General features: G+C 42.0%; 1 long non-coding RNA gene across 1 annotated transcript in view; it reads right to left on the reverse strand.

The window, feature by feature from the left end:
* Positions 1-7,952: 7,952 nt before the first annotated feature.
* LOC132363725 (uncharacterized) overlaps positions 7,953-18,272 on the reverse strand; it is a 56,547-nt gene continuing 46,227 nt past the window's right edge. The window contains exon 3 of the long non-coding RNA XR_009502650.1: positions 7,953-8,197. This is a non-coding gene — a long non-coding RNA (uncharacterized LOC132363725). The remainder of the gene's footprint in view (positions 8,198-18,272) is intronic.

Genomic DNA, 18,272 nt, shown 5'->3' on the forward strand with positions numbered 1-18,272 from the left:
TTAGCAAGATGAGCAGAACTCCTTTCTTCACATGGAGTTCCTTGTTCTAAGACCCCACCATGAATGAATTCTTTTAAAATTATATTAGTTTCACTTCTGTGGATTTTATTCGGGATATTAAGGATATGCCAAATGAGTCTGATACTAAGAGTTGCCTTTTGGGGACTTCCTTGGTGGCGCAGTGGTTAAGAATCCGCCTGCCAATGCAGGGGACACGGGTTTGAGCCCTGGTCCGGGAAGATCCCACATGCCACGGAGTAACTAAGCCCATGCACCACAACTACTGAAGCCCACGGGCCTAGAGCCTGTGCTCCACAACAAGAGAAGCCACCGCAAGAAGCCTGCGCACCACAACGAAGAGTAGCCCCCGCCTGCGCAACTAGAGAAAGCCTGCACGCAGCAACGAAGACCCAATGCAGCCAAAAATAATTAATTAATAAAAAAACGATTTGTCTTTTGAAATTGTCTAGTGTGTTTTATCCAGCTGTCTTCTATGCGTGTGCAATTCAGAAACATTAAAAATGTCTAAACTTTAAAAAATTCTTTTAGACCAAAAGTACAAGAGCAACTGGTAGCAATCTAACTTGTGTTCAGTAAGAATAAGTGATTGGTAAGGTTTCATATTTTTCTGGAAAAGTAAAAAATTAACATTATACTAATTTGCAGAAAGTATTTCATCAGAAGCTTTTGTGTAGCCAGATACCAAAAAAGACATTTCTAGCACAGGGGATGTGGTTTTGTGAGATGCTACCTCTATAAAATTCCAGATAAAAATAACTGGATTTACCAATCCACTGCAGAATGCGAGTTTACTGCTGTCTTTAAACTAAGAAACCTATAAGGAGGCCGTATGAGCTATATTACTTTTGTTGTTAAACATACCTTCAGTTGACTCAGAATTTTCAATTTGCTATAAAAAAAATTAGGAAAGTATTACTTTGATATGATTTGTTTTCTTTTGAAAATATGTGTTCACTGAGGGATATAACATGTTAGAAATTGACATTATAAGTTCTTGTACAAGCTCCAAAATTGAATGAATTTTCTTTAATGGAAAATGTAATTGATGTCTTATGTTTTCAGATGTTACTGAGGTTAAGAAACGTGTTTTAGGGGACTTCCCTGGCGGTGCAGTGGTTAACACTGTGCGCTTCCACTGCTGGGGGCATTGGTTCAATCCCTGGTTGGGAACTAAGATCCCACATCCCACGTCCCATGCAGCCAAAAAAAAAAAAGTGTGTTTTAGGATCTACTTGCCAGTTCTCTTTTTGATCGCTATGCCTTGGTGAGTAACAAAGTATTTTAAAAAGAAGAATGAATAGAAGAAAACTTGTGATACTGCATAAAATAAAATACCGTATCATTAGGAAATAGAAATAGATCAAGCATGCCTGGTGGGAAATTTCCTTGACAGAAATAACCATCATAATTAGTAAACAGATGTGGCAATAGAAAGGCTTTATATGACAGGACCAGGAAAGTAACTGAATTTGCTGAAGGTGGAGTTCTTTATTCCTGATCAAAGAAGTTGATACCTGCTGGCGTTCGCTGACATCCTATCTTAAGGGGAAAAAATCTTGCCAGTGTGTGTAATCTGAGAATGAGTGCTTATGTACTGTGCCCTGGAGTAGTGGGGCAGTATGAGAAATGGAGGAGAAACCAGACTATATCTTAAATGATGTATTTATTTTTATTTTAGTTGGCGCTAAATCAAATGAAACAAGTCCTTGTACAAGCTATTACTAACTGCCTTTGAAAAATTCAGCCCATCTTACTCCAGGCACTTAAAATGCAAATACCAGCAAGTGTTTCTTATGTATTTGAGGGGAAAACTTATTTTTCTTTCTTTTGATTTAATTTTTCATTTATTGTCAATTTTTCAAAATGGACCAAGCCTTTTAAAAATTACAGAAAACATTTCATTCTTTAAAATACTTTCTATAATGTCTTATTTGAATATTGTTATATGCTTTCCAAAAAGTAAACTACTAAACTTATGAACTATCACTAGTCACTAGGTTATAAGACATCATTAGTCTTTACTATAATAAAATTAAATTTCAGGAAAAATATCAGTTTCATCTGCTTATTCAGGTTTTTATTATAAGGACCAAATTTTAATCTCCATGACCTCCAGTTGATTTATTTGTGACTGCTCTATCCTCACACATCTATCAGAAAAATCTACTTATGCTTATTCTTAATTCCTGCTTTGCTTGCTCTATCATTTATCTTGCTTGAGTGTTGTTAGTTCATCCATCTTGTTGAGTTTGTAATCTTTTGTAGTGTTGGTCTTCTTCATATGTGTGGTGATCTTGTCTCTGTAATCTGTATGGTTGAGATTCTCCATTAAATTGCATTGTCTGTCAATGAGTAGTCATCTTCTTGGGGAGGTTGCTGGTCTAAATTGTCCTCTGGCTTTTTGTCAGGGACAGTGAAGAAGGAAAAGCCACTGGGTGAGATTTCTCTGGGGTGTTCAGGTCTGGTGCCCAATTCCCCTCCTCATGACACAGAGCCATATCTGTCTCATCTGGGCTCCCTGGCCATGACTCCTACCTGGAGGCTGACACTTTGTCACTGCTGTTTGGCTCAAGAGCAGATGGAAAGGCATCAGTAGAGGATGAACTGATGGTCCCTCCTGCAGCAGTGCCCCAAAGACCGAAGTGTTGATTGTCCTTGTTACCCTCCTGCTTCGGGTGTCTGCCACCTTTGGGGATGGAGTCTTGGTGCTCCTTCACCTTTTTGGCACTAGTCTTCTGTACACATTTTAGATTGGGCTCTGTGTTTTTGCATCAACCCAGTGTACATCCCATACTTTAGGATTTATCCTGGTTTCTGGTTCACTGAAAGTTTCACTTCTTACTTAGGATCATCAGTTAAGCCCCTTGCTGCAGGAATGAAGATGCTGGACGATATACTTAGTCCACCACCCTGAAATGGAACCACATTGCCTCGTCCACCCTCAAAATTCATGAGTCATCAGGCCTAGAGCTATGGCTTTCAACTCTGGCTGCACATTAGAATCAGCTGGGAGCTTTAAGACAGAACATGGACACCCTGGATATTTTTATTTGGTTATCATGGGTGGAGGCCATGGTTATTGCTATGTTTGTTGTATTTTCAAAGCTCCCTGGCTTTTGTAAACCACTACCTTAAAGCAGCAGAGCTGACTTCCTCTGAGAGGGCCAGCCTTCTAAACAGTTTTCAACAGAGACTCAGAACCACCTGGCAGTCTCACCAGCTGGAACATTCATCACAAAAGGCTCTGCCCTCCTTGTCGTATTTTTTTCTCCCACACATGGAAATATTTAAGCAATGGATATTTTATCATTATTTTATCATTAGTCATCACCATGGATAACTAACACTTTTCATTTTACCTGTGTTGTTTATCAAGTGCCACATCAAATGTCACTCTAGTTACTGATTTTTGGAAGCTTGCTTACATAAATATCTTTCCCTGTGTGGCCAGCGGGTCGAGCTCTGCTATCTCTATTGTATTTAAACTCAGCTGGTGATGCTCATTTTTCAAGTATGCAAGTTGTGAAACCAACTTGCAGTGAAATCATGATATATTTGTTTGATGTTTTCTAGTCTACAATAGCTTTTGTTTAGTTCTTACTAAAAATCTGGGAAAAGCCAATTAAATGGATTCTGAAGATGAAGTAACCCAAAACACAACGCATTTCTCTAAAAAACAGCTAAATTTTCTATTAGTAATTGACAAAAACTTACATAAACTGAAATGGGAACATGTTTATGTGCAATTGTGGGATGTCGTTATTCTCCAATTAGGCCTATGATCATGGTCTTGTGAGATCCTTGCACACTTTTGGTGGTTGATCATCTAGACAGCTTTACAGTGATGCCTTCTCCAGCAAGGAATAGGAAAACACCAGGTATCCAGAATGAAATGAGTTTGAATAGAGTGCAGGTGGGGAGTAGGTATTAGGAAGAAGAAAAGATGGGGAATGTGTATAAGAGAACTTTGAATATTATGACACAGTAGGACTGCTCTCCTTACAGCAAGCTGAGAAAATCTTCATAATGTCAGGAGATTGGAAAAAAAATATTCAAAATTGGTGGTGGTGGTGGAGGACTCCAAAGGGGTTAGGATTACTTATAGGTAATGAGAATGTGTGTTTAGTAAAGTGGAGGTCAGGCCATGTGGATACAGAATTTGGCTATTGTCAAACTGTAAGGCTTTGGGAATTTATCAGATATCCCACTGAGCCACTGTTGCATGATGGCAAAAACCCACCCAATTATGATTATGGGTAAGAGAAGTCATGGGGTGAAAGAAACGAGGAGGAAGTAAAGTTAGATGTTGACTGGAAAGACGCTGGGAGGAGAATGGGAAATTGTTACTTGGAGGGACATCGAATTGGAGGGTGGAATAAATTAGAAGAAAATCTTTAGAACTAAGAAAGAAATTAGAAAATATTGGCAAGAGAATTGACAGAATTGTTATAGGAAAAAAAAGAACAGACCCACACTCAGAGGGAACGAGCTGTAGTTCTGCCTTCTCAATATTTCTTTTCTCCTTATAAAAAAAGAAAAACAATGTCTACTATATCCCTTGAGCACTGGGACATTGATAAGAACCATTAACTCAGGTAAGTAAAGAGGTCCAGGTAAATTACTTTGAAGCAAATGAAGTCTTAATGGGGTTTTCATCTAGCAAGAATAGGACTCACTTCCGGGCATTATTACCATTTGGAATGGCCATTTCATGGGGCTCTAACAGGTGGAAACGTTGCATGCAATATGTCTCCAAATGTGATCATTTCAGAAATCATTTGAGAACTGGTGAAAAGCTTTAGCAAGTTTAACAATCCTAGAATCTTCCTTTACTTAGTCTCCATGATATTGCTCTCAGAAGTTAACAAATTTAAGCAATAAGGCAATCAGATGACGTATCTGTATGTACTGGGAGCTTGGGCTCAGAGGTAGCCTTTACAAGTGATGACAAGGTGAGATTCAGGCTGTATATAACCACCATCTGACAGCAAAGTTTTCAACTATATTGTAGTTTGTTAGTAGCTCCCTTGTTACTTAAAATGTCTTCCCAAAATGCAGTAGGGAGGGACCCTCAGGACCTGAAATCTTACCTGGAAGCTGTAGTGACTCCTGAGTCCCAAAGAGATGCCATGGGCCAGCCAATGCTGCTCCCACAGCTGTGGGCACCAGGGGAGGGAAAATGTCAAGTTCTCAAAAAACAAACTAAAACAAAATATAATTTAAAAAACAAATTAACACAAACAAAAATAACAACAAAAAAAGCAGCAACACATAAGAAAAATGTGAGTCCCTTTCAGGGATACTGTCCTTCTGTTTGGATGACTTTCTGCTTCTGGTCTCTTGTTGGATATGCTATTGTCTTTGCCTTAAGCAGAGTTTGCCTTAAATCATGATTTGCAGTGTCAAGAAAGTACAAAAGCCCTCCTATTGTCCACAGGGCCTTCCTCTTCTGATGATGGTCACTAAAAGGGGGACACATTCTTCTAATATTTCACAGTTAACAGTAAGGCTTAGAATCATCTCGGAAGCCTTAACACAGTGACTAATACTTATTCTAGGATAAAAATGAGGGATATAAGAGGGCAGAGAGAGTGATGGTTGCCTACAGCATGGATATGGTGGTGATATGGGTTGTGAAAGCTAAGAGCGAGGTCAAGAAAATGGTACAGAAAGGGAAGTTGAAGGATAACCTTCTGCCACATATCTGCCTAGGGCAAGGCTGGGTGGAAAGCAAGTATTTTTGTTAGTCCAGCAAACCTTCCTCCTCGCCCCCTACAGAGTGATCTCTAAAAGTTTTCTCTGACACAACAGGCACCTGCCACATGTAATCCTTGGAAATTCCTAGCTTTTCTTGCACCAGTATTTGCAATGTTTCTAAACAACTACTTCCCCCCCTCCTTGCACTGCAGAAAAGGTGTCCATTCCATGCCCTGATGCATTACAGCTGCAGATTGCCTGGAGTTTGCTCATCACCACATGGCCTTTTCAAATCAGAAGGCTCCTTTCCTCAGGTCTCACGTGTGATTGCTGATAGTCATGTGATGACCCTTTCAATGATCTAACATGGAACAGCCAGCTGAGCAGGAAGGGCCATGGGTAGCCTTAGAACTCAGCCGATTGTCCTGTATCAGCCTGAGCTATTGGTTAAACGTTCACATGACCAACATGAGAACATGTTCATACAAGTGTGTGGAGCAGGGGAGGGTTCCTCATCTCCAAACACATGTTCTAAAAGTGTGAAAATCCCTAGCGTGCCTCAGTCTTAAGCTCCATTAGTGAGCTTGTGCATTCTTAGGGAACCACACGCTGTAGGGTTTATTAGGAAAGCCCAGCCACAAGTATGCGCCTGCCTCACGTCCAGACATTTGATAAAATCCACTTGCTCCCACCTCCCTAAAGACACAGCACGCAGCTGTATGTGGGGATCACCAGGGCCGAGCTGAACCAGTCAGCTCAGTGGGTTTGCATGCTCAATCCGACCCTTACAACAGCCAAAAGGAGCCTCACCAAGCCTTTGTATGAGGGGTCGCACTGTCCCTGGGAATAAACTCGATGAGTCCTGTTGTCTTTGAACTGCCCCGCCCACACTCAACACGTATTTTAGACAGCACATGACTGACTCACAGAAGAGAGCAAAGTACTGCACGATGGCTTTAAAGCATGCTGCACACCCACTTCCTTGGGCAACAGCCCCAAAACACCCAGGTCTCTGAGTGCCGACCGTGAGGACCCTTTCCCCTCCTGGCATCTATACACAGACCCAGTGAGTGAGGTCATCAAAATTCCGCAAAAAACAAGCAAATATCTAAAACTATCTCCTGAACATACAAGTTGACAACTTGAGCGAGAAGGTAGGAGCAAAAAGTCATTTATAGCTTGATGTCTCCATGACATAGTTAGCTACGCCCAGGTGCTGGGGTGGGGTGAAGCCTGAAAGAATCCACATTAACAGGGGTTCGGAGGCCGCCGAGGAGGTGTGTGGAGGACCTTTTTAGAGGGGCCAATGGCTCCAGGTGAAGGCATGGAAATGAAATGCCATACACTCCAGTTCCCTTCCCCATGGCATCTTGCCTCTGCTAGGTTAATGCTCAGAAGTTGTTTTACCGAAAGCTCGTTTGGCAGCTGGGTCTGAAACCCACTCAACTTTGCTCAGATAAGTTGTGTATTGTGTGAGGGTAGCAGGGAGAAGAGAGAGTGCTCACTCTATGTATGAAAAAGTCTTGGGAATTCAGGATAACTAATAAATGAGACCTCAGAAGGGACAGGAACTGGGATCCCTGAGAAACCCTCCACGGCCAGAGCTGAGCTCCCTTACTTAGCACAGGGGTCACAGGCTCCAAAGCCTATGGGGGTCCACACACACGAATCAGTGGGTCTAAAACAGAAAAGTGCTCGTCACTCAGGCTCAGGGTCCCCAGTGCAGCAAGTGGTTGCCCTGGTGCCTCAGCTTACGTTCCATGTATCTGTTTCCTTATGTTCCTCCAGCATGTTGGCAGTTGTAGCTATGTCTCCGATTTCAGAAAGAGTCACTCAGTTGGTTCCTGGCTTGGTTAGGGGCCATTCCTGGTCCAGTCCCATGGTGGGTAGGATGGCCCTTTCCAGTAGTTGTAGGTGAGGAAGTATGTGTGGCAGGTCAACTGGGTTACCTCTGTCGACATTTCCAGATCTTGCTTCCTCTTTGGGTCATGTTCTGGAACTGAGAAGGAGGCACAGGGTTTGTCTAACCTGGACTTTCTGAACCGTCCTCAGTAAAAGGAATGAGGAATGACCAGAGGCTCTGTGAAAACTTCCCAGCGTGCTCAGAGGGGGACTCAACTGACAGGTCTGTAGCTGGCGCTTCTCCCCCGGGCAATCACCTGAGCTGTTCCTGCAGCCAAAATTGACTCCTTTCTCTTCTTTCTTCACATTTCCAAACTATACCACTCCTCCTTACTAGTAATGTTTGTTTGGAAAGAGGTCTATGCCTGATGGCCTTTCCTGTAGGAAGAGTTCCAGAATATTCTCTCCCCAGTAAGAAAAAAAATTGGCAGGTGAGCTACTTGTCTTCACCTAGTTCTCATGTTCCGACATGGTGAAAAGGGCTGGCAGTGCTGCATTTTTCTCTGCTTGCTTGGTTCAACCACATCATTTGCCTTCTGATCCAGCATTTTCCAAGTCTCTGTAGACTCCACTCAATCTGTGTATTAAGAAAGGCAACATTTCTCAGTCTTACAAAGATTTATTTTCAAACATGCCATTTCTGGAAGGTGGCACCAATGTTCTTTACTGCTTTTTCTACCCACCCACAGCAGAGCAGAGCAGAGCCCCCTGATTTGGGGGCAGAACTCCTGAGTATGAGTCCAGCTCTCCCTTTATTCACTGCTTTGGAAGTCTTTAATTAGAGGCAATAATGGAACAATGGCAAAAATAAAACAGACTGACTCCTTAGGATTAGGGGAGGAATTATAAAGCCCCTAGGAAAATTTTTCTAATATTCTACCTTTCTGAGGAAAATCCTAGACCAGGAATTCATCCAGGCTTGGAGAATACCTCTAAGAACACATTTATGTTTTCTAGTCCCAATCTGTTTTCAACCCCAATACTTGGGAAAACTACAAGACACCCAAAAACTCTAGAGTAAGCCCCAAAGCCTTGGTTGTGATCTGGGAGCCTGTGATCTCTAACATTTCCAAGAAGGATCATATACTGGGGGTACATTGGTAGTCCCCCTTCTCCCTTTCATTTACTACCGAAAAAAAACTTGAAGCTAGGCAGTCTATGCCAGTGTAGGGGGTATTTAATTGCCTGTCAGCTATCCCCTCCTGCCTCTGATAGATAACAACACACTAATTTTCCCTTGAAATTCCCCTCCCATTCCCCAGTCTGGTGTGACTGGCTCCAGGCTTGGGTACCAGGTCTGGGCCTAGAAGATCACAGGGGCAGTGACTGGTTCAGAGATGGGCATGTGTCCCAAACTGAGCAGTGAAAATCAGCCCTGACATTGTTAGAAATACAGAGAAAAAGGTATTTGACCCCAGGATTGCTAAACTGGTAGATGGAACCCTTTGGTAACCCTTTACCAACATGTAGGGAATGCCTGACTGTGCATGAAACTAACACAGAGGAAAGCAGGGCTGAGGGAAAGAGGCAGTGACAAAAGTCCTTCACGTACTGTTGAGAGCCCTGGATCTAACTGTGCCTGAAATCACCCACCAAACATTCAGGCATGGATTTCAAAACCAAAATGGTTGGGACCAATACACCTGGTCTAGTGACAAATTCCTAGACCCCTCATTTCCCCCATGCTCTTCCCTTCATCTCTCAGACTTTATCAACTCATATTAATCTATGTGAGAATCCATCCCTGAAGCAACCGTGGAACTTGCCATTCTTTAGACATGAGTTTTCTTGATCATCCTACGGTAATCCTTTCTGGTTCACGGGGCTGCCAAGGTTCAGATTTTATCATTAAAGTATGTGGTCAGGAACTAACCTGACCACATATATAACCTGACCATATATAACTAAAATTATATATATATACATATATAACTTATACCATTTCCCATAGAAATAACTGTTCTAAAATTGAAAACACCAATTGTGCGGCTCTTGTGGGCTTCACAGGGCCTTGAGATCCCTTGGAAACAAATGTCACCTCTTCTGCCATCTGCCTCGTGGCACATGGCTGTCTTGCTGCTGTCTTCCTGCTGTGTTCCCATCCTGCTCTCGTAAGCAGAGCTCTGATGCTACAGGAAAATGTCAAAATAAACCTTTGCCTTCATTTGAAGCCTAAGTAAATAAACTCCTGGACGTGTGCCAACTCCTATCTGAGCACATGTGACCTCATTCATCTGCAACAAACAAACAACCTGGTGAAATCCACTTGGAGGCCACTGAGAGTTCCCAGGACTGTGTGTTCAGTATCTGTTTCTGTCCCGGCACTGGTGGACAGAATCCCTAGCTAGCTCAGCCATTCCTGGGGAGATGCTTTCCTGTGTTCTGGTCTCCCCGATCCTCTGCATGGGCCTTGGGAAGACCAGGCCCTTGGTCAGTAATATTACATATTTATGGAAGGAGGAGAGCGGGGGAAGGAGAGGAGGGTGAGGAGTGGGAGTAAAAGAGAGAGGGAGAAAGAGGGAGAGAAGGACAGTGTCAGGGAGATGGGAGGGGGACAGTAATACCTTTATTGTAACCATTTAAATTAGTACAGACTGAAATCAGTGTATACCTTAAATATTAGGATAATGATACTGAAGGAAATTTAATGAGTCAAACTCTTTGTGCTATTAATTTATAAAATTAGGCTTGGAGAGAATGTGTGCTATTAGAAGTAATTCTTTTATTAATATAAAGAAAGACTGTAGAGAGAAAATTCAATCTGTACAAAAATATATACAGTGACAAATAAAAGCCTCTCCCCACACCAACTCCCTGGCCCTCTCTTCCTTCAGTTAGCAGATTTTTATTTCCTTCTAGGTGAAAAAAAAAAAAAAAAAAAAAATATATATATATATATATATGGTTATACATATACCATATATAAAAATTATATATATACATATATAACTTATACCATATATATGTATATATGTATACAGATACATATATACATAATATATGTATATATAATTTTTATATATGGTATATAATTCATTTTTTCAATTCAATTTATATATATAATTCATATATATGGTACAATAAAATATAGTAAATAGATAAAACATACGTATAATTATATACGATCATATATAATTTATATACGGTATAATAAAATATAGTAATTAAATATATAATAATATAATTTATATTTATATAATTTACACAAGAGATCAAACTACACATGCTTCTTTGTAACTTACTCATTTTCACTGAATGATAAGAACTGAGGCTCTTTCACGGCAACACAGATCTCACTGTTCGACTGGCTCCCTGATACCCACTAAAGGCTTCTCTGTGTAACCAGTGCCCATGCATGGATGTCTAGGTTGCTTGTAGTGTTTGCTCTTGCAAACAATACTATATCTTGGTGCATATCTACAGGGTGAAATCCTGACTGGAATTGCTGAATAAACAACTCTATACACTTTTATTTTTGATTAATGTTTTATTTATTAACAATAAACAATCTGTTACTTGTATTAATTAGCATTTAGGCTCTTTGCATCTAATTAAAAATCTAGAGTAATTTTGGCTTAACCACATGAAAGTATATTTTCACTTTGAAAAATAAGTCCAGAGACAGGAAGTTCAGAGAGTCATCAGTGACCTAGGCTCTTTCTTTCTCTCTGCTCTGCCACACTGGGTATGTGACTTCCACTTTCAGTGGTCCTGCATAGTTACTGGAGCTCTACACCTCACACCTGCATTCCAGGCAGCAAGAAAAAGAGAGGGAAGAAAAGAGGGACACACCTCCTAGATGAGTCAGCTCCCTTTATAGAGCCTTCCAGAAAGTTCCACATAACGTTTCTTTTTTTTCTTTGTTAATTGGGGTATAGTTGCTTTACAATGTTGTGTTACTTTCCCTGGACCTCCCTCCCACTGCCCCCCCTATCCCACCCATCTAGGTGACCACAGAGCACGGAGCTAAGCTCCCTGCGCTATACAGCAGGTTCCCACTAGCTCTCTGTTTTACACATCCACATAACATTTCTGCTTACATCTCATGGACCAGAACTAAATCACATGGCCACACCTTATAACAAGGAGGCTGGGAAATGTTTAGGCAGCAATGAAGCCTGCCAAACAATTAGGGTTCAGCTTCTAAGGAAGGAAAAGAGAAAGGGGGCAACTAACTTCTCCCACACATCATTACTCATCTTGATAAATTCCAAAATGCTTCTTCTTTTCAATTTTTAGCAGAAAGAGCTGGATACATACATTTAAAACAAAAAAGCTCCTCTACAACTCCCACCTTCTTGTGGCTCTGTTTCATCTCTCTATTAAAGTGGGCATTTGGATGTCTTCATCCTAGAGCAACAGCAATGTTCGTCCATACAAGCAGAGCAGACATGTAGCTCTGAGAAGTTTCTGGCACATGGCACTAGCAGCTGTCATCACAAGCAAGGCCTTGGCTCCGTGAATAACGAGTCCCCATGAATCCATCATCCAGCTCTAACAAAATTCAACTCAGAGACAATCTCTTTTCAGCTAATTCCTTCCCACTCCCCCATATTTTTCGGAGAAAACTCCAGTCATATGATTTCATCTATAAATATCTCAGCATATATCTCTAAAAGATATAGACTCTTAAAAAAATACCACAATGCCATTATCACATGTAAAAATAACAACTCCTTAATACAAAAAGTCAGTGTTCAACTTTCCAAGCCTCATAATTAACAATTTGCTTGAACAAAGAATCCAAGTAAGGCCCCTGTATTGCAATTGGTAAATATGTTTAAGTCTCTTTTATTTATTTATTTATTTATTTTAACATCTTTATTGGCGTATAATTGCTTTACAATGGTATGTTAGTTTCTGCTTTATAACAAAGTGAATCAGCTATACGTATACATATATCCCTATATCTCCTCCCTCTTGCGTCTCCCTCCCTCCTACCCTCCCTATCCCACCCCTCTAGGTGGTCACAAACACCGAGCTGATCTCCCTGTCCTATGCGGCTGCTTCCCACTAGCTATCTATTTTTAAGTCTCTTTTAATTTGGAGGTTTCCAGCATAGTTACTGGAGCTCTCCATCTCTTGTTTTCTTACAATTAAAATAAACTTATTATGAAAAATTTAAAACACATATAAAAGCCTGTAGGCATTTCAGTTAGCAGCCGGTGGTCTAACTAGTACTCAAATCTGTCACCTTTTCTGCATCCCCAGCCCCCATCTCCCACCCCAGCCACCCACCCTGGTCAAGGCCACCATCATCTCTTCCTGGACCACTGCGATGGCCTCGCAATGGGCATTCCCAGGCACCCATCCGTCTTCCACCTGGCACAAATTTGGTCTTGCACCCCTCTGCTTAAATAGAGTAAAATAATAAGATCATTCACAAAAAACTTATGATATTTTTTTCTTGCGTTGTTCAAAAACTTGTCTCTGAAAGCAGTTTCCAAGATGTGTCCTCCAAAAATGTTGGGTGCTCACCTGAACATATAATATCAGGTATCAAGTGGTGCAACTGTTCAGACAGAATCGCTCTGGGCCTTGGTGCGTGCACTCTCTTTGCTAACCCTAGGGCTTCAGGAATGTCCTGGGGCTCATTAAAGTCCAGTTTCCTGGTTCACATTCTCTAGTCTTTCCTGCTGTCAGATAGCCCTTTCCTGATTTGGTTTCTGCCTTCTGGATTTTTCCCTGCCCGCATGCCTCAGTGTCCCTGCTTTCGGCCTGCCTTGGTTGCTAGTTTTTAACCTCTGTTCCTAGATCCCAGCTTGGCTCTCCCCTTCCTAGCTTTGGACCTACACCGCTTCAAAACTGTCATTTCCAATAGGCGATACACACCTACTCCACCAACACACACACACACCCATCACCACCAGCAAAGACATGAGTTCAAATAATTTCTCCTTAATTGGCCACATTATCACCATACCTCGTATTTCCTTCTGTCTTGAAGGAATTAATCGCGTAGTGAGGCAGTGAAATGGATAAATGCATTCATGATAGCAACACCCCTCCCCACGACCTGAATATAATAACAAATGTCCAGTCCAACATGGGGATCTGGTATTTATTTGGCTAACAGAGATTCCCCAGGATGTTGAATGATCATAATTTACTGTATAATATATTATATATAATGTGCATCCAAACATAAGTTTAGGTGGGTGGCAAAGATGAAATCATACAGTCTTGTTTCGGCAGACTTACTGGATAAATCATACTTCTAAAATCCTGGGGTTGAATCAGTGCAGTAGCCAAAGGAGGGATGACAACAGAGGAACAGAGTTACTTTTCAAGTTTGTTCACGCTCTGCTTTCTTCCTCTGCTCTGCTCCCAAATGTTCTTGGCGTATCTGTACAAAATGATCTCCTAAAATAATTTTCCCTCTAGCAGCCTCTGTGTCTGCTCCCTTCAATGGAGTAAACGAATATCTTCTCAGTGGCTACCCTTTAGCTGAACTTTCTGCCTTCCAGAAATAGAGCTTGGCTCTGGTCAGCTAACCCTGTGCCCTGCAAACTGCCCCAGCAGGGAGGGGCAGGCTGCTGTGACATGTCTTATGTAAGACCCTCCAGGGTGGCGCAGAGCCCAACAGAAGCAGGACCGCGCCAGGCAGCGCCTCCCAGCTGGCCCAGCGCTCCCCGACCCCATCATGTGAGCTCTCGGCTGCTCAGGGTGGCTAATTTTATCTCTTGTTATTTCCACTACAGCTCTGGCTGCTACTTTACTAGAGAATCTGGGGGAAGGTATCCTTCTACCTGTTAAGTCCAGATCAAGAAAGAAAAAATGTCTTGAACTGGCCAGAGAACTAGGACTGAAACCCAGTCCCCCCTTCAAGCAGTTGGAACGGCACATTTCAAGGGACTGTCTGTGCTGCAGGCCCCATGGATGTTGGTTATTTAGGCACAGAATCTCTCTGAACTAGAGGGGACCTTAGTAAGAGAGATTGTCGAGTGCTACTCTCTCATAACTGTAGTTAAAGGACATCAGGGTAAGTGTCTAATAGACATTTCCACCTCCCCAGGAGCCCTTGCATGGAGGGAGGAAGGAGGGAGCTGGGAGAACAGCTGAAAAGCACGTTTCTCCTCCAGTTCAGACAAAAGGCTTAATACGAGAGACTCGGGAAGCAATAGGAAAACTGAGATGTGGAGGTCACCTGTAGTTCTACTTTTCCATTCTATTCCTAGTTCCCATTTCTATGGAAAATCAGGGGAGGTGATTCTACAGATAACATTGTAAGTGCCATATCCAGTGAAGGCACATGTAGCTGAAAAGACAGGTGATCTGAAAAAATATTTTTCTCAAATGAATCCGTTCAGCTCCGTGCTTCAATTCATTTATCCATGCTATCTTTGGTAGGTTATTTTTAAATGCAAAAAAGGAAAAGGTCATTCACACAGACACGCAGTCTCACTGTCATAATCCGAGCCACCAGACCTTGCCAAAGGAAACTGACCACAGATCCCTTCCCCTGCAGGCCCAGATGGCAGCTCTGAGAGCAAGATGCTCTTCTGGAACCGGCAGCAAAGTCCTGCCACTCTTATTCAATTGTCTTGAGCATGTTTAGTTATGGAGCAACTTTCAGTGATGTCTTCACCTGCACATGTTAGAATGGCTCCTTTAACCCAAGTATAATATCTACATATGTAGAATTAAGACTTCCTTTTAGACACCACATTTCAGAAACAACACTTTATAGGGACCTACAATTCACTGAGAAAAAAAAAAAAACGACAATCAAGGCTAGAATCAGTACAGATACATGTTTAACAACTGGCTCTACAGAGAAATAAACTCTGATTTGTAGTGTTTGCCATTTTGCACACTGTTAATACTCCCACCTTGGCCAAGACCAAGCTAATCTAACTTGGCTGAACGTAGAGTTGGAAGGAGATGCACACAACTGACTCCTGAAGGCAGATGTGAGCCAGTGCAAGGTGGCATCAGCACGCCACTGGCTGGAATGGTCAACAACAAATCACTTCTGTCCCTTCCAGGGCATCTCACTTTTCCTACACCAGTATAGAACTACTGGTTTTATTTACTTTACCTTTGTCCCCCCAAAAGGACCAAATCAGGCCCTTTTTGGATCACTGTTGTGTCTTGGTCTCTTAACTGCTCAGAACTGACTCAATCATCACTTTGGGATTCTGCTAAAGTCCAGACAACTTTGGGCTGTCTTGATAAGAATCTGTGGAACCAGGAGAAGCAGAACAGTACAATGATTGAGAATAGGATTTAGTGTCCAAAGAAAGTGGTTTCAAAGTCAATTCTATCATGAAGATAAGCTAGGAGAACAACCCAATCAAAAAATGGGCAGGGGCTTCCCTGGTGGCGCAGTGGTTGAGAGTCTGCCTGCCAATGCAGGGGACACGGGTTCGAGCCCTGGTCTGGGAGGATCCCACGTGCCGCGGAGCGGCTGGGCCCATGAGCCACGATTGCTGAGCCTGCGCGTCTGGAGCCTGTGCTCCGCAACGGGAGAGGCCGCGATAGTGAGAGGCCCGCGCACCGCGATGAAGAATGGCCCCCGCTTGCCGCAACTGGAGAAAGCCCTCACACAGAAACGAAGACCCAACACAGCCATAAATAAATAAATAAATAAAATATTTTTAAAAAAATACTTAAAAAAAAAATGGGCAGAAGATCTAAAAAGACATTTCTCCAAAGAAGACATACAGATGGCCAAGAGGCGCTTGAAAAGATGCTCAACATCACTAATTATTAAAGAAATGCAAATCAAAACTACAATGAGGTATCGCCTCACACTGGTCAGAATGGCCAACATCAAGAAGTCTACAAATAAAAAATGCTGGAGAGGGTGCAGAGAAAAAAGAACCTTCCTACACTGTTGGTGAGAATGTAAATTAGTACAACCACTATAGAGAACAGTATGGAGGTTCCTTAAAAAACTAAAAATAGAGCTACCATATGATCCTGCAATCCCACTCCTGGACATATATCTGGAGAAAAACGTAATTCAAAAAGATACGTTCACCCCAATGTTCACAGCAGCACTATTTACAATAGCCAAGACATGGAAGCAACCTAAGTATCCACTGACAGATGAATGGACAAAGAAGATGTGGTGTATATATCCAGTGGAATATTACTCAGCCATAAAAAATAATGAAATAATGCCATTTGCAGCAACATGGATGGATCTAGAGATTTATCATACTTAGTGAAGTAAGTCAGACAGAGAAAGACAAATATTGTGGAATCTAACAAAATGATATAAATGAACTTATTTACAAAACAGATGGACTCACAGACTTAGCAAATAAACTTATGGTTACAAAAGGCAGGGGAGGGATAAATTAGGAGTTTGGAATTAAAATATACACACTACTATATATAAAAAAGATAAACAACAAGGACCTACTGTATAGCACAGGGAACTATATTCAATATCTTGTAATAACCAATAATGGAAAAGAATCTGAAAAAAATATATATATATATATAACTGAATTGCTTTGTTGCACATCTGAAACTAATACAACATTGTAAATTAACCATATTTAAATAATATTTTTTAATTCAAAAAATTTTAAGGTACACTAGGAGATTTAGGGTCTCACGACCTCTCCTAACCTCTCTAAATTGGAAAAAAAAATAATAATACAACAAGCTCATTGGGAAGCTGTGAAAGTTAAGCAAGCAAATGTATGTAGAAAATTTACCTCAGCATCTGGCACATGGTGCTCCATAAATAGTAACTATGATTATCATTATTGCTATTACTTGACCTGGTTTCTATCTCAGCGCTGTCACCGCCTCACTAGTCTATGGACCCCCCTCCTGAGAAGTGATCAGGGTACCTGCTTCTTGTGTAGCTGCCAGGAGCCACCAAACAGGGATCTCATGAGTCTCACAAGGCAAGAGGGCCCTAGGGTGGGACGTCAGGGTATCAGCCCCTGTGGTCCCATAGCCAGGCATTTTCTGTTTAGAAGAAAGAGTGCAACAGACATTTCCAGCAGGAAGGCCACCGTCAATAAACAGAGGGCCTTTGGAAGTGGACACAGTAGGCCCGAGCTGCCAACTACCCCAGCCTGAAGTTGGCTGCTGGGTAGGAGGCTTTCCCTGTATTCACCAGTCCTCCAGGCCTGTTCTTTACCTAATCCTGCCTCTCCTCCCTCAGCCCAGGCTCTTCCCCCCTCATCCCTGTGCTGAAATTCCCCTGCCCTGCTTCCTCCCTAGGCCGGCCACAGGGGCAGAAACATCTTTCAAAGCTGATCACATTCCTTCTATTTATGTGTCACTGGACAGTTTTCAAACTCTTTTACGTCCATATGTATTTTGACCTTATCAAAAGCTGCTGAGCAAGGCAGGGCTGATCTTATTACCCTCTCTTCACACCTATAAAGAAATAGTGTCCCAGAGAGGCGAGTGACTTGGCCAAAGGTAGGACAATGTTCGTGGCAGAGTTGGCCCACCCTTGGCTTTGGGTCTCCCTCTACACCTATTCTTTACACTGGGATTCTAACCAAGAGCCAGTTTTCCTTTATCAACCCCCAAGCTGGACAGTAGCCCCATCCCAATACCTGCATACCTAGGATGATGAATTCTCTTAGCTCTCCCCAGTCTGTGTCTGAACAGACTGTTCCCATACTACCTTTGGCCAAAGGATCTTTCTGAGCTTGACTAGTTGTATGTGATGA

Source organism: Balaenoptera ricei, chromosome 3 (genome assembly GCF_028023285.1).
Source record: "Balaenoptera ricei isolate mBalRic1 chromosome 3, mBalRic1.hap2, whole genome shotgun sequence".
Classification (NCBI taxonomy): domain Eukaryota; kingdom Metazoa; phylum Chordata; class Mammalia; order Artiodactyla; family Balaenopteridae; genus Balaenoptera; species Balaenoptera ricei.